Source organism: Rhinoraja longicauda, chromosome 28, assembly GCF_053455715.1.
Source record: "Rhinoraja longicauda isolate Sanriku21f chromosome 28, sRhiLon1.1, whole genome shotgun sequence".
NCBI classification, from domain to species: Eukaryota; Metazoa; Chordata; class Chondrichthyes; order Rajiformes; family Arhynchobatidae; genus Rhinoraja; species Rhinoraja longicauda.
The window spans coordinates 6,381,777-6,396,993 of record NC_135980.1 but is presented as its reverse complement, the minus strand read 5'-3'; the positions used below and the strand labels follow the sequence as shown (position 1 = coordinate 6,396,993).

Below are 15,217 nucleotides of genomic sequence, written 5' to 3'. Positions count from 1 at the left end.
GTCAAGTGTTCTGCAGCGCCCCAGTAACGTTCCCACCCAGGGTGAGAAGCTGCACAGCACTTACCCCAGTGAACAGCCTCAACAGCATCAAGCACAACCAGGCAGCCTGCATTGTACCATCCGTGATATAAATTGACGTGGCATTTCACGAGGAAAAAGCAACAATGAACAGAGGACCACAAGCAACAAGCAGTTTACTCCAACAGTGAGATGACCTTATAACCCACAAACAGTTGACCGAAACCTCTGCCACAACTGGGATTAACCATTCACTGGCACTTGCAAACCATTCCGCAGTACAAACATCATGACATGACATGACAAGCCTCCGCTTGCGTGGGTTTTAAATTCACACCCAATCCAAGCTTTCAAAGTAAACAATTCCACCTCCTCTAATGTTCACAATGACTCAATAATTCAGCTTAGTTTAATTTGGGGACACAGCAGACGGTTCGGCCCACCGAGTCCGTGTCCACCAGAGGTCACCACTCACGCGCACTATCCTACGCACTCTGGGGACAATTTACTGGTTTTAAATCGAAGATGATTAAACTACAAACCTGGAAGTTTTTAGAGCGTGGGAGGAAACCGGAGCACCTGGAGAAAACCCAAACAGTCACGGGGGGAAGGAACAGACTCCATTTATTCACAAAATGCTGGAGTAACTCAGCAGGTCGGGCAGCATCTCGGGAGAGAAGGAATGGGTGACGTTTCGGATCGAGACCCTTCTTCAGACCCGTCTGAAGAAGGGTCTCGACCCAAAACGTCACCCATTCCTTCTCTCCCGAGATGCTGCCCGACCTGCTGAGTTACTCCAGCATTTTGTGAATAAATCGATTTGTACCAGCATCTGCAGTTATTTTCTTATAGGAACAGACTCCATACAGCCAGCACCCACAGTCAGGATAGTGGGGGTAGGATAGTGTTAATGTGCGGGGATCACTGGGCGGCGCGGACCCGGTGGGCCGAAGGGCCTGTTTCTGCGCTGTATCTCTAAATCTAAATCTAAATCGAGAACATACAAACTCCGTACAGACAGCACCCGTAGTCATGATCGAACCCGGGTCTCCGGCGCTGCAAGGCAATAACTCCACCGCTGCGCTGCCGTGCCAGGCTAATATACTTGGTGCTGAGACGGAACTGTCAAAGAAACGCTGTCATGAAAAAGTGAGGCTGAACCCACGAAGTGTGTTGCCAGCACTCATCTTGACTGCTGCGCTGAATGCATCATCACAAATTGCTCCCAGTACTATCAGCCCATGACACACCGAGCCCCACCGGTGTGTCACCCCACTGCTCCATCTTTTAAAGAGCTCTCGAGAGGGAGAGAGAGAGAGACAAGCCACGTTGCAAAGGACAAAATCCGTTCAGGTAATGGTACAGCTGGGTGTTGTTTCACAGCTCAAATGGACGTTAGCACAAACACTGCAGTGGGACGTCAGACTTCACTCGAATCCCTGTGAAGCAGAGTTCATCCAAGTGAATAAGCAGCAAGACTAAATGAGACCACGACCCATTTAATCCACCTTTTCACCAGACCCTGCCATGCATAATTCAACAACTTTCATTTGACAAAACACACCCGCAGGACCTTCACGGAGCCACCGACAACGTTTAACCGCCCAAAGTAAACGATCGGTCAGGCGACCAAAAGTTCCACTTAACTGAAGTCCCGGAAGACGGCAACTGGGGTAATCACACCAGGAGACCCAATCTGACCATCGATCGGGGGGCCTCTCCAAAAGGATGCCATTGCAAGGGATTGATGCGACCCATGGGGTCCGAATGATCTGGAGAGTTTCATGAGGAAAAAAAGGGACGGACTTTCCAAATGCATCACGAGGTTGCTGCACAAACGAGAGCTTTTCTTGCAAAACCAACAACCATAAATTGCTGTTAACTTGCCCCGGTGTGTGGCGGGTACAATCAATGCAGCAAAAAACAGAAAAAGTCCTCTTGAACTGAACGATCCAAAACACCAGGGCACGCTAATATATTTTGATTTCAAATGTAGATGCTTATAATTAGGAATAGAAGTTGGCCAATCAGACCCATTCCGGGCGGCTCGGTGGCGCAGCGGTAGAGTTGCTGCCTTACAGCGAATGCAGCACCGGAGACTCAGGTTCGATCCTGACTACGGGCGCCGTCTGTATGGAGTTTGCACGTTCTCCCCGTGACCTGCGTGGGTTTTCTCCGAGATCTTCGGTTTCCTCCCACACTCCAAAGACGTGCAGGTTTGTAGGTTAATTGACTGGGTAAAATGTAAAAATTGTTCCTGGTGTGTGTAGGATAGTGTTAATGTGCGGGGATCGCTGGGCGGCGCGGACTTGGTGGGCCGAAAGGGCCTGTTTCCGCGCTGTAGAATCTAAAAAAATTCCACCAGTCCCATCTGGGGTGCCAAGGGCAACACAGGAGTAGAGTTGCTGCCTTACAGGGCCAGAGACCCAAGTTCAATCCCTACCAAGGGTGCTTGTCTGAACGGATTTCTCTCTGTGACCCACGTGGGTTTTCTCCGGGATCTCCAGGTCTCCTCCCACATGCCAAAGACATACAGGTTTGCAGGTTCATTGGCTTGGTATGATTGGAAATCGTCCCTCGTGCGCCTAGGATAGTGTAAGTCAAGTCAAGTCAAGTCAAAGTCAAGTCAAATTTATTTGTCACATACACATACTCGATGTGCAGTGAAATGAAAGTGGCAATGCCTGCGGGTTGTGCACAAAAATAATTACAGTTACAGCATATAAATAAAGTTAATAAGTTACTAAACATAGCACAAAAAGTGTCGACAAAAATTTAATCTCTGGGGTTATCAAAGTTGACAGTCCTGATGGCCTGTGGGATGAAGCTCCGTCTCATCCTCTCCGTTTTCACAGCGTGACAGCGGAGGCATTTGCCTGACCGTAGCATCTGAAACAGTCCGTTACTGGGGTGGCAGGGGTCCCTCATGATCTTGCTTGCTCTGGATCTGCACCTCCTGATGTATAGGTCCTGCAGGGGGACGAGTGTAGTTCCCATGGTGCGTTCTGCCGAACGCACTACTCTCTGCAGGGCCATCCTGTCCTGGGCAGAGCTGTTCCCAAACCAGACTGTAATGTTGCCGGACAGGATGCTCTCTACAGCCCCAGAGTAGAAGCAATGAAGGATCCTCAGCGACAGTGCGTGGGGATCGCTGGTCGGCGCAGATGCAGTGGGCCGAAAGGCCTGTTTCTGCGCTGTATCTCTAAACTAAAACAAACCTATTCCACCCTTCAGGGAATGGAGGGATGTGAATTACGTGCAGGAAGGTAAGAGTTGGTCTTTGCATCATGTCCAACACAGACATTGTGGGCCGAAGGGACTGTTCCTGCGCTGTTTTATCCTCTCTCTATCCCATGCTCCCCTGCCCCCTCCATACCCCTTGCTCTCTTCAGCATGAGGAACCACATCCAAGAACATCGACTGCCTTCTTTGGCACAGCTGCAATTCAATTTTGGGCTGGAGAGAAATGGAAAATTCTGGAGAAAAATAAACTAAAACCAATGGAGACGAATGCTGACAAGGCTTTGCCCGGTAACCAGTTCCACTAAAAGCAGCTGGGGTGGGGGTACATGATTACACTCCAAGCCAAGACGAGAAAAAAAAAAAGACGCGTTTCTATGTTGGTTCATGACCGAGCGAATAGAAATTGTACACGAGATGCGAGGACACCTACATTAACATCGTCATCGCTGAAATTCAATGTAACACTGAATTCTCCCTCCCCGCACCCCACTCCCCACTCCCACTCCACCCACCGAGAGAGAAGGTGGGCAGTTTTAATTTAACGAGCGAGCCGATGCAGTTGATCGATTGCATTGTGCATCAATATGCAAGTGTGGCTCCGGGCACAGCTGGTACAGAACATAAACTGACACACACAAGCACTGAGCGCTCGGTCTTTGGGGAGCTTGGTGCAGTTTATTAAAAAGCCAGTCCGCTTTAGGATTCTGCTGTAATCAGCAAGGAAATAAATTGGGATGGCAGGCTAATTGATCCTAATTATTAATGAAGTGGCTCACAGGAAGCTGGCATTATCAAAAAAGATTCTTCTGCCACAGCAAGATGCTAAGACAACAGCACAATTCCCCGTATAATTAAAAAGAAATGCATACATTTCAGCCTTGCATCAAGCACCGTTTATTAAAAAAAATGCCGAAACACTAACTGGCAGTCAAAGCAGAAGACACCATTCATTTAGACAGACACAAAATGTTGGAGTAATTCAGCGGGACAGGCAGCACCTCTGGATAGAAGGAATGGGCGACATTTCGGGTCGAGTCTCCGAAACGTCACCCATTCCTTCTATCCAGAGGTGCTGCCTGTCCCGCTGAGTTACTCCAGCATTTTGTCTCTATCTTCGGTGTAAACCAGCATCTGCGGTTCCTTCCTACACACGACACCATTCATTTATTGTGTCTGAAGAAGGGTCCCAACCTGAAGCATCACCGATCTCAAACATTTCTCTTTTCAGCGCGAGCCTTTGTCCAACCATCTGCCAATTTATCCTCCCCCAAACACACCACCATCTGTATCCACCTATCACTCGCCAGGCGTTGTCCTGCCGCCTCCTTTCTTCCAGCTTTCTCTCCACCCCCCCCCCCACCCCAATCAGTCTGAAGGGTCCCAAACTGAAATGTCATCTATCTACCCATGTTCTCTGGAGATGCTTCCTGTCCTGCTGGGTTACTCCAGTACTGTGTCTTCATTCATTGATTGTGAGCTGACATCCATCATGGGAGCCATGTTAAGCTTTTCCACAAATTAGAGGAATCGTAACCTGTCACACAAAAGGGGCACCAGAAGCCTTCACTAACTTGCGTCAATGACTACAGGAAATAAGTCCCCCATCATTTGTACATTTTACATCAAACATGATCAGTGTGGAACTCTACTATCATCGCCCATCCACCCGGCCCAATCCAACCTCAACCATCAACACCAAGAGTAAATTCTCATCCTGTATCTCAATTTGTTTTGAAGATGGACACAAAACGCTGGATTAACTCGGCGGGTCAGGCAGTATCTCTGGAGAAAAGGTAAAGCTAATGTTACAGGTCGAGACCCTTTTTCAGACACCGAACTTTCATCAGCCTCGCGCATCTGAAGAAGGCAATTTGTCACATTTACGAAGCAGAATACTTCATTAATAAAAAGCTCAAACACTAACATTACCTCCATTCAAAGAAGGACACAGAGTGCGAGAGTAACTCAGTGGGTCAGGCAGCAACTCTGGAGAAAAAGGTTCCCTTTTCTCATTGCGTCTACCTTTGTTATCAGCCAGCAACTGCAGTTCTTTGTTTCTGCATCACCTCCATCCATTCTTGTGAACCACAAAACATTCCTCATAACAAATTAAAAGATGCAAAATGTGTCGTAAAAAACTTTAAATAAATGGAACGAGCAATTAATGTGATTGCGTTGTTGAGATCGAGTGGTGCTCTGTATTGGAATATTTCCATTCACAGGCGAAAGTATGGAGACCTGATCGGGAATCACTGATGTCTGGGGAGTTTAGCGTAAATGCAGTTTTCCCACATTACTAAAAACATCCAGAACCAGGGGCCACAGGTTAAGAATAAAGGGTAGGCCATTTAGAACGGAGATGAGGAAAAACGTTTTCACTCAGAGAGTTGTAAATCTGTGGAATTCTCTGCCTCAGAAGTCAGTGGAGGCCAATTCTCTGCATGCTTTCAAGAGAGAGCTAGATAGAGATCTTAATGATAGCGGAGTCAGGGGGTATGGGGAGAGGGCAGGAACGGGGTACTGATTGTGAATGAACAGCCATGATCACATTGAATGGCGGTGCTGGCTCGAAGGGCCGAATGGCCTACTCCTGCACCTATTGTCTATTATCATATTGCATTTCAAATGAATATTGGATATGCATTCTCTCTCTCTGAATTGTTTTGGCAACTTTGATGTGTAGTTTCCCATCTCAAACGTAAACTCACCCTTTTATTCCCCTTCATAGATATGGTTTGATGGCATTCGACAATTCCTACTCATGAAGAATTTCCACCCTATCCTGTCAATAGATCCATCATGAACAAGAATTCAAATGCCAATCTTATCCCTCTGCCTATTTTCTTTTTAAAATGAATGAGAAACCACACCTCTGCTTTCACACCCTTCCAAGTTTTCTCCAAACGAGATCAGAACTGGGAATTTTATTTTTTTAATTTTCTATGCGATCGGTTGATAAAACAAAACACAAGAAAACCAGTTGGAACATTGCTTAGAGGGCCAAGGCAAAATTAAGCTCATGGAATGAAACAGTGAAGTCGAAAACATAAAAAGAATCACCAATAGACACAAAATGCTGAAGTAACTCAGCGGGACAGGAGAGAAGGAAAGGGTGACGCTTTGGGTCGAGACCCTTCTTCAGTCTGACCCGAAGCGTCACCCCTTCCATCTCTCCAGAGACGCTGTCTCTCCCAGTGAGTTACTCCAGCATTTTGTGTCGATCTTCGGTTTAAACCAGCATCTGCAGTTCCTTCCTACACAAAGGAAACACGGGCAAGTCAAGGCTTCTTTTAAAAAAAACAATGACTTGCATCTACAAATATGTCCTTCTGCAAAGTAAATGCCCCAAAGGGCTTCAAAGGAACAGGAGCGAACAAAACACTGACACGGAGCTACACGCAGCAGGTTATTATTTGAAATATGCTGCCTGGGAGCATGCTGGATGCAAATTCAATATCTATCTATCTATATATTATATTTATATTACTAAAACTCTCTGTCCGTGTGTACGTGTGTTTATGCACACCATAACTTTGGTGCTTCGCACAGCCAAAACGGAACACCGAAGCGCCACCATTTTTGCACCATGTTACTCACCATTATCCTGGGCATATTATGTAACAACTCTCATTTAAATTGAAGCTACATTTTTAAAGCTACAGACATTTTAAAGTTTAAAAAATCACTTTCTAACCCATTTCCTAAAACCGCTCAGCGTCTGACGTCACAATGCTCCACGTTCCACTTCATTTGCTCCTCACTCCCCAAAACAAGATGGCCACCGGCAGCGCTGCCGCCCGCCCGTACTCAGTCGTTCCCTCCTCCCTCTCCCCTCCGAGACTCGCAAGTCGGCAGTCAGCGTTGAACGCAAGGGCACTGGCAAGTGCCTTTCGCAGCCAACAGCTCCACGGAGGGGAGTGGCGGCCGAGTGGGTGGAGGGGGATGGGGGAGAGAGGGGGTGGGGGGAGGGCAAGGGGGAAAGAAAGAATGGGGTGGGGGGGGAAAGGGGACAATGGGGGGCCGGAGAGAGTGGGGGTGGGGGAGAGTGGGGGTGGGGGAGAGTGGGGGTGGGGGGAGGGCGAGGGGGAAAGAAAGAATGGGGTGGGGTAAAGGGGACAGTGGGACGCAAGAGAGAGTGGGGGTGGGGAGGAGGGGAGAGTGGGGGTGGGGGAAGGGGAGGGAGGTGGGAATAGGCGTGAGGAGGGGGGAATGGGGGTGGAGGCAGGGCTGGGGCACTGGGGGTGGGGGCAGGGGAGGGGCAAGTTGGGGTGGTCTAGGGGGGGATGGAGTGGGCCAGTGGAGGGAGGAGGGGGCATAAGAGGGATTGAGTGGGAGGTTGAGGGTGCTACACCAATACAGGAGGGACTTCGGGTCCAGGGCTCACCCTCTCAGTCACACCCTCTCCCCTTCCCTGCCCCCCCCCCCCCCCCCCCCCCCACGAGGAATGGACCCAACGGGTCCACTTGGTCTAGTAACAAATAAAAGGGAGCTGGATTAAAAACTTCAAAGAAGAAATGCAGGGCTTTGCAGAAGCTGGATTGGAACTAATTGCCTGATTCTAAGCAAAGAACCATCACAGGAGTGATGATTTGAATGTACCCCTTCTGCGTTGCATCATCTATTTTTCCAGGATTCATTGAGCTCGACTGATGAAACGATACAGCATGAAAACAGGCCCTTCGGCTCACGTCAACCATCAACACTAGCTTGATGGTATCCCACATTCTCAGCCACTCCCTGCACATTAGGGGCAATTTACAGAGGCCAATTAACCTGCACGTCTTTGAGATGGAGCACCTGGAGGAAACCCAGGCAGTCACAGGGAGAACATGCAAACTCCACACAGACGGCACCCGAGGTCAGGATCGAACCCGGGTCTCAGGCTCTGAGGCAACAGCTCTATCTGTTGCACCACTGTGTGACAATTATTCACAATTAATAATATACGCAATTTGAGAGTTGCTTACAAGGGCAGTAATTATGATCCATCCCCTCCCAAAAATGTGCTGGAGTAACTCAGCAAGTCAGGCAGCATCCCTGGAGAACATGGATTTGTGAAGTTTCAGTCCCGCTACGAATGTCTGTCCATGTTCTCCAGGGATGCTGCCTGTCCCACTGAGTTAGAACATTTTGTCTTGTTTTGTAAACCAGCATTGGCAGTTCCTAGTATGGACTCTATGATTTATTCCCAAATGTCCTAGAGAGATTTGTGACAAGCTGATGCAGTTGTCGGAGTGAAAAGGCATTGCTTTCCAGGATTTTACACAGGGAGGGCCCAGGGATAAGGCATATCAGTGAGACCACTGCTCTTTCCCTTTCAGCTACGAAAGGGGGCAAGTAGGGGACATGTCAGTTTAATACCCGGAATGGCGGGACTGTCTTATGTTGAAAGAATGGAGCGACTGGGTTTGTATACGTTGGAATTTAGAAGGATGAGAGGGGATCTTATTGAAACATATAAGATTATTAAGGGATTGGACACGCTAGAGGCAGGAAACATGTTCCCGATGTTGGGGGAGTCCAGAACCAGGGGCCACAGTTTAAGAATAAGGGGTAGGCCGTTTAGAACGGAGATGAGGAAAAACCTTTTTCACCCAGAGAGTTGTGAATCTGTGGAATTCTTTGCCTTAGAAGGCAGTGGAGGCGATTCTCTGGATGCTTTCAAGAGAGAGTTAGATGGAGCTCTTATAGATAGCAGAGTCAAGGGATACGGGGAGATGGCAGGAACGGGGTACTGATTGTGGATGATCAGCCATGATCACGGTGAATGGCGGTGCTGGCTCGAAGGGCCGAATGGCCGGCTCCTGCTCCTATTGTCTATTGAAATTTCTGCAGTGCCCCTGACAGACTTACCGTTCTGGAAGTGAAGGGGTGGACATTTAGGGTGGAGGATGAGGCTCAAATACACGGAGAATAAATCACTCCGTGGCAATTTCCTCCCCGAGAATGTTCCCTGACTGACAGATACAATGTTGGGAATTACAGAAAAAAGCCTGTAACCCAAAACTCTGGATCGGGCAATCTATCCAAAACACCGCCAATAGCTCCAAATCTTCAGGGGGGGGGGGGGGGGGGGTACATAGACAGGATGATGCACACTTGTCTGGGGAAGGTACCGCAAAACTAAAACGAAACTAAATCACCTGGTTTATATTCTTGGGATTCGAAATTCAGGAAAGGGAGGGGCTAATCCCCTTTCACCCAATTTCACCCCAAATTTAAAAATGACAGACAGGGAAGTTTCAAACCAAAAGATACATTTAATGTCAATGGATGTTCCTCAGAATGACAGAGGAGGAGTGTGGTGATGGAGGTAAACAGGTTACATATATTAGGGTGGAGCTGGTAGTTTAGGTTTTAGTAGTTAGAGATACAGCCCTTCGACCCACCGAGTCCGTGCCAACCACGATCACCCATCCACTAATTATTTCCAAGACACGAGGGACAATTTACAGAAGCGAATTAACCTACAAACCCGCAAGTCTTTGGAATGATGGAGGAAACCGGAGCACCCGGAGAAAACCCACATGGTGACATGGAGCACGTACAAGCTCCAGGCAGAACACTCCATCAGGATCGATCCCAGGTCTCTGGCGCAGTAAGGTAGCAACTCTACTGCTGGGCCACTGTGTGGTCTGAAGAGAAGGCGTGGAACATGAAAATCCATTTCCTCTTTTGGTTCCAACCAGGAGCGCACAAGCAGAGCCAAGGTTTTTGGGAGTGAAGATAACCATCCATTTCTTCAGTGAAAGTAGCCGGAATCAAAGGAGTCAGTGCAGGAAAAGTGGCACTGTAGTAAAAGATCAAATCGTGATCTAATTCCTTCGCAGAGCCTCACGAGGGGCCAAATGGCCAATTCTTGTTTCTACGTGAAATCTGGAACACTTTCTTTACAGGTAGAATCTTGGGGTTGGGGAAGGCAACTGGAAATGCAAACCAAGGCCAAGAGATTTAGTTGAGCATTGAGACAAGCTGAAACATCAGTCAGGCATGACCCCATTTATTTTCTCATTCGCAGGCCGTTAATAGCCAACCACATTGCACAAGTTAGAGTCTCCTGTCACCTGGTCTGGGTGGTAAGGCAGATTTCTCGACCTGAAGGGAATTAGTAAACCAGATGGGTTTTACAATGGCAGACACAAAGTGCTGGAGGAACTCAGCGGGTCAGGCAGCGTCAAGGGAGGGCATGTCCCAATCCAAACCATCACCTCCCCACTCCTGCCACAGATACTGCCTGACACACCAAGCTCTTCCAGCACTTTGTTTTTTTTCCCCTCAAGATTCCCACATCTGCAGTCTCTTGTTTCCAAATTTTATATCAGACAGGATGAAGGGCCTTCTCCAGGAAAGATTGATTTCGTGATCCGAAGTGCATCAGTAAACCAGATGACCTTTATGAGAGCAAACACAAAGGGCTGGAAGATGTCCAATGCTGGTCTTTTAGCGAAGAACTTGAAATTCATTTCCTGCTGGATTAAAGAACCTAAGAGGATGTATTGTACTCATGCACAGTGTGATTTGACTGGATAACATGCAGAACGAGCATTTCACTGCATCTCCATAAGTGTGACAATAAATAAACTCAAACAAACTAGATGGAATGCATCATCATCAGGAGGCCTAAATAATTCAGCAGGATCTGCACCGATCATCAATCTTTGTCCTTGTCCAGCCTCGCCTGCCATGATATCTTTGAGTGGTAATGGAAGGTTGCAACTAGGCCGATTTTGTTTCCTTCCTCTCAAGGGTGGATCGTGTGTGGAAACTCTACCAAGATGTATCGTGCAAAGACATAACGCTGACAAGCTGAAAAACTTCAGCTGGGCTTTGGGGCCCTCCCTGCCATTCAGAACAGATGGAGAATTCCAACCAGATGCTTGCACCATCCATACATCCAGGAATGAGTGGGTTAACATATGTTGAGCGTTTGGCAGCACTGGGCCTGTACTCGCTGGAGTTTAGAAGAATGAGGGGGGACCTCATTGAAACGTACAGATTAGTGATAGGCTTGGATAGAGTGGATGTGGAGAGGATGCTTCCATCAGTGGGAGAGTCTAGGGTTAGAGGTCATAGCCTCAGAATTAAAGGACGCCCCTGTAGGAAGGAGATGAAAAGGAAATTCTTTCGTCAGAGGGTGGTGAATCTGTGGAATTCTTTGCCACAGAAGGCCGTGGAAGCCAAGGCAGTGGATATAATGAAGGCACAGATAGATAGATTCTTGATTAGCTAGGGTGTCCGAGGTTATGAGGGGAAGGCAGGAGAATGGGGTTCGGAGGGAGATAGATCAGCCATGATTAAATGGCGGAGTAGACTTGATGGGCCGAATGGTCGAATTCTACTCCTATCACTTATCTTATGATATTCCCCATCTGCTAAATCCTGGATGATTAGTGTGCACGCATCGATAGAACTGTGCCACTCTGCAGACGCGTATTAAATATGCTCTTAATTGGGACAAGAGTCCTGAGACAGGCCAGTGGCACACAGAGGGTTAATTCCTTCTTCAACAGAGCTGTCTGCTAATACCAGAGTAAGCAGAACAAAGAGCAGAGATTACAGGCAGATTAAGAGATCTGAATAATGGCTCGAAGAGTTATTTGCTGAAGCGTCTTAATTTTATTTAGATACTTGGAAACTGGACCGATCTGACTGCCGTTGCCATGGCGACGGGAGCAGAGACAGCAAATTGCTTTGCTAATCGCACCACTTATTTTGCAGACAGGCATTGGATTGCTGCTGTGGCCAAGACATCAGGACCTGATTGAATTAGCAGTTCCCTCAGTGATAATATGCTTTACTAAATCTCATTGATCTTCCAAGGTAGGCAGTGAGGATGTAATGATTACAGCCTTCTTGTAAACCATTAATCACGAGCGGCGATAGACTGGCGTGAACATTCGCTGGTGCGCTCGGCCCCCAGAATAAATGGGCACATATTTTTTCTCTCCTTCAAATCCCCCACCGCGCGGAAGGCAAAGAAACAAAAAAAAAAGAGACGTTTCTTTTATCGCTGTCTCAATTCATTGCCTCTCTTCCCCCCCCCCCCCCCCACCCCAATAATCGCTGAAATAAAAGGATTGATTTCCAGCACGAGGATGGCCATTTGAGGCAGCGGTGGATGTTTTTATCTTTTCCACAACAGGTTCGGACGTGTGAAGCTCTGGAGGCCGAGGCCATTCAGCGGCAACACTGCCGACAGTTTGAGGAGGCTTTTAACACCGCCGATCCAGACCGAAGGTCAACATTGCCCCCCCCCCCCTCGTCCCTGGAGGGCATTTATAATCCAGTGTGCTGCGTGCGACAACAATCCAAGCATTAAGGGTCTTTGAGACCACGGTGACGCTGCCTAGCAACTGATCCAAACGCGGAGCGACTTAACAACTTGCAACGCGGAAAATCCCGCCGGCCACAGCCGCGAACCATTCCAATTAGCGATCACCGCCGGCCACAACATCCCCCCCACCCCACCCTGTCCGTCGCACTGGTCCATCATAGAGCATCATGGGCAGCTGGCCCTTGACCAAGGGAACATCCTGCAAATCGCAGCCCAGCAACGGGAGCCACCAAGTCCGTGGCGTTAAGAGGAATATTGAATTTAAGGCTCGAACTGCTTTCATCCATATACAGAAACTAGGAACTGCAGATGCTGGTTTACCAAAGCAAAAGGACAACGTTTAGTTTAGAGATAAAGTGCAGAAACAGGCCCTTCGGCCCATCGAGTCCACACCGACCAGCGATCCCAGCACACGAACAAGATCCTACACACATTAGGGACATTTTACACTTGTACCAAGCCAATTAACCTGCAAACCTGTACGCCTTTGGAGTGTGGGAGGAATCCGAAGATCTCAGAGAAATCGCGTGCTGTACAGAATATACAAACTCCGTACAGGCAGCACCCGTAGTCAGGATCGAACCTGGTTCTCCGGCACTGCAAGCACTGCAAGGCAGCAACTCTGCCGCTGCGCCACCGTGCCGCCCACAAGGTGCTAGAGTAACTCAGCAGGTCAGGCAGCATCACTGGAGAAATTTGATAGAATGTGGATATCTTTGGAGAATCCATTTACGTTCACCAGAGATTTTGCCCACTGCTTTACTCCAGCACGTTGTGTCCTTCATCCATATGGATTTCCTTGGCATTTGTGAGATCTTCCTACAACTGGACACTTGTATAATTCCCAGGGCATGGTACAGTTTGCATTTCCATAGAACTTAAAAAGTGCAGCACCGAAACAGGCCTTTCAGCCCACAATGTCTGTGCTGAACATGATGCCAAGATAAATTAATCTCATCTGCGTGCAGGTGATCCACAACCCTCTATTCCCTGCAGACCCATGTGCCCATCTAAAAGCCACTTAAATGAGTGTAGCACAATGGTGGGGCAGCAGCAGTGGTGTTGCGTTACAGCGCCAGATACCCAAGTTCAAACCAGACTCTTTGTGCTGCCTGTATGGAGTTTGTATGTTCTCCCTGTGACCGTGTGGGTCCTCTCCGGGTGCTCTGGTTCCTCCCACATCCCAAAGATGTGGAGTTAATTGGATTTGTAAATTGTTCCCAGTGTGTAGTGTACGGACCTATTGTCCAGGTACCACAGTCGGCGTGGACTTGGTGGACCGCAGGGCTCAGGGCTGTTTCCACGCTGTATCGATAAACACAAACTAAACACCAAATGCCACTATTGTATTGTCCACCACTGACACCACCCCTGGCAGCCCACTCCAGGCACACACCAGTCTCTGTGAAAATAAACTTGCCCCACACCTTTCCTGTCAACCCCTCTCCCCCAAAAGCTATGCCCTCTAGTCCTCGACATATCCACCTGGGAAAAATGTTCTATCTCGCCTAACTACGACTTTTAAGGAAAACAAAGCATTTAACTCCAATTGCCCCTACTCGGTCGAAATCGGTCGCGAAACCTCACTTGTCTTTCCTCTCCCCCCAACTTTGGCCTGAGACTCGAACAAGTCTCGACCCCAGATCAGCTCATCCTATCAGCAAATCCTTGCTCCCTACCGTTTTAAATTTTGCTCAAAATCTAAGAAGGTGCCGAAGCTAATTAAAGTCATTCTCTCCACCCCCCTCCCCTCCCCTGACTGTGGCTTGCGGGCAAGTCTTGCTAACATGTTGGGCTGACAATTTAGTTTCCTTTTCAAGCTCAGCTTTGCACTGCCTCAACACAGACGAAATCCCCTCCCCCCCCCAAGGCTGGAGGCAGAGCAGCATTGAAGTGGGTTCGACTGCACTGGCCTGCAGCTCATTCGTTTTCATCTCTCTGGACTGGCTTTCCTTTAATAGTGTTAGAGCATATTTACGTCGGCAAGCTCCTTAGTTGCTGAGCTCAGTCTGGTTTTATTGCATTGTGCTCTTGGGGTTGGACGGAACGGAGTTGGCGGAGAATGAGTACAGACTCGCAATGCCCATTACCCAATCAATTGCAGCCCTTATTTATGTTTCTCTGAAGTGGTAAGTGCAGCAGCCATGGATTACAGCGTACAAGCCCAGAAAACAGCAATTTACCAGACGCCAGTTAATCTCCTTTGGGTCGTTTTGTTTTTTTTCAGGCTTCGTCTCAAATTGAAGCATTGGCAACTCTGGGAATTATCTGGATTGGATCTCGAACCTCCAGCAATTTATTTAAATTCTCAGGGGTCCTGGAAAGGAGCCTCGGAATTGCATGTACACCCCTGACCGTGGGTCTTTAGTCATTTAGCTGCATCTGATACGCGTGTTGGTGACACTGTAGCGACCATAGAGAATGGTCCAGGTCGTCGAACCCTCGGATTGGCCAGCGAGGTCACGTGGGAACGCGACCGTGGGGATTGGTCCAGGGAGCGACATCGCGGATTGGCCAGCGTGGTCATGTGCGCTTTTGGCGCCAGATATATCAGTTCGGCGAAGTCTTCGAAGAAGACAGTAAGTTTTTGATGGTTGTCCTTTACCTTGTTGTTTAACTCTG

General features: G+C 48.3%; 1 protein-coding gene across 2 annotated transcripts in view; it reads right to left on the bottom strand.

Moving 5' to 3' along the window:
- LOC144607340 (TLE family member 5-like) overlaps nucleotides 1-15,217 on the bottom strand; it is a 158,103-nt gene that overhangs the window by 15,504 nt on the left and 127,382 nt on the right. The window lies entirely within an intron of this gene.